The sequence below is a fragment of the Pteropus vampyrus genome, unplaced genomic scaffold (genome assembly GCF_000151845.1).
Source record: "Pteropus vampyrus isolate Shadow unplaced genomic scaffold, Pvam_2.0 Scaffold432, whole genome shotgun sequence".
Taxonomy (NCBI): Eukaryota; Metazoa; Chordata; class Mammalia; order Chiroptera; family Pteropodidae; genus Pteropus; species Pteropus vampyrus.
Window position 1 is genome coordinate 510179 of NW_011889213.1, and position 2227 is coordinate 512405.

The window sequence follows — 2227 nt, forward strand, 5'->3', positions numbered from 1 at the left end:
CTATACTTTGAAACTATTACAGAAGAGATGAAATTTGAGTTGAGTCTTAAAGGATAAATAGGTGTTCGTCTGTTCACTGTGAACCTGGTCTGTTCTCTGCCTGCTTTGTCCACTGAAAGTAATTCTACTGCCTCTCTGCAAATTGTTTCTTTCAAGACTGAGTTGAAGATCAATCTTCTAATAATGACAACACTACATACCAGATTTTATGAGATATCACTAAAGTCGCATTCAGGGAATGAGAAAAATAATCATAACTTTAAATGTTTATTAATAAATAAATAAAGTAAATAAACATAACAGGTTTTAAAAACACGACAAAATAAACCCCAAAAAGGCAGAAAGAATAAAGTCAAAATGATTTAAAGGATAACAAATATAAGAGCTAGTTCTTTTTGAATATCAATAAAAATAGGAAAACTTCTGGTAAAGTAAGAGAAAGACTACAGATAAAGAGAATGAGAACTGGTTTTAACCACAGATACAGAAGATCTATGAGGCCAAATACTATGTAAACTTATGAATATTAATAAAAATTTATAAAAATTTTAACACATGGGGTGATTTTATTTTAAAAATTATAAATAAAACTGACCATTTTACATATTTCATTAAATTCATATGTATTGTATTGTATAGTATTGTATAGTATTGTATTTTTAATTCCAGTTTCCATGTATTCACTACAACTGTATAGAAATACAATTGAATTTTTGTGTGTTCTATATCCTGTAACTTTGCTGAACTCATGTGTTCATTCTAGGAGCTTTTTAAAAAATATATTCCTTAGGATTTTCTACATAGACCATCATGCCATCTGCACAAAGGCAAAATTTTTTTTCTTTTTTCCTATCTATGTTTTTTATTCCCTTTTCTTTCTTTACTGTGTGGGCTAGCTCTTCCAGTACTATGTTGAATAAGAGTGATAAGAGCAGACATCTTTTTTTTTTTTTTTAAGCCTACAGCACCCGGTATCTAGTACTATGATGAGTAAGAGTGATAAGGGCAGACATCTTTTTTTTTTTTTTAAGCCTACAGCACCTGGTATTCCTATGAGGTCTCCCATCCAAGTACTAACCTGGCCCAACCCTGCTTAGCTTCCGAGATCAGACAAGATCAGGCATGTTGAGGGTGGCATGGCCGTAGGAGAGCAAACATCTTTAACTTGTTTCCAGCCTCAGGAAGAAATATGTTATTTGTAGGATTTTTTTGGTGGATATTCTTTATCAAGTTGAGGAAATTTTCTCCTATTCTTAGTTTTCTGAGAGTTTTTATTATAAATAGTTGTTGAATTTTGTCAAATGCACTTTCTGTATCTATTGATATGATCTATGTTTTTCCTTCTTGTTAATATGGTGAATTACATTGATCAAATTTCGAATACTGAATCAGCCTTACAACCTTAGAATAAACTCCACTTGCCCATGTATATAATTCTTTTTTACATATTTCTGAATCCTATTCGCTAAATATTTTGTTAAGGATTTGGGGATGTATTTTCATGAAGGATATTGGTCTGTGGTTTTCTTTTTTTGTGCTGTCTGTCTGGTTTTAATATCAGGGTAATACTGGTCTCATAAAATGGACTGGGAAAGGTGTTAATTCTTCCTTAAATATTTGGTAGAATTTTCCACTAAAACCAACTGGACCTGGAGATTTTCTTTTTTGAGACTTTTAAAGTAAAAATTAAATGTATTTAACAGTTATAGAGCTATCCAAACTATTTATTTCATATTGGGTAAGTTGTGGTAGTTTGTGCTATTCAAAGAATTGGAATACGAAATGTTTACTTAGTCTCAAAAATGCCACCTTACAAAATAGTTATGGATGACACAGAGGAAAAGAGTGTTTACCCTGGAAAAGTACAAAAGATACTATCTTAACCAACTGATCAAGAGTAACATCACTAGCAATGGCAAACCAAAATCTTGTACTACCTGATAGGATACAATGAGAAGAACACGGCATCCCTTTTGTGCCATTCCTACCAAAGATAAGCATCCTAAATCTAATCACAAGGAAACATCAGACAAGCCCAATCTGAGCAACATTCTACATAATAACCATCCTGTAATCTTCAAAAATGTCAGAGTTAAGAAAGGAAAGAACGAAGAAGTATTCTTCGGATTGAAGGAGACGAAAAGAGATGCAACAACTAAATTCAAGGAGTGATGTCAGATTGGATCATTTAGCAATAAGGAGATGATTGAGACAAATGATGAAATTT

At 32.0% G+C, this 2227-nt stretch overlaps 1 non-coding gene across 1 annotated transcript; it reads right to left on the reverse strand.

Annotated features, from left to right (window-relative positions):
• Window positions 1-1029: 1029 nt before the first annotated feature.
• On the reverse strand, window positions 1030-1148 carry LOC111732187. The gene has a single exon (XR_002777453.1). It is a non-coding gene; the product is annotated as a 5S ribosomal RNA (ribosomal RNA).
• Window positions 1149-2227: the final 1079 nt, after the last annotated feature.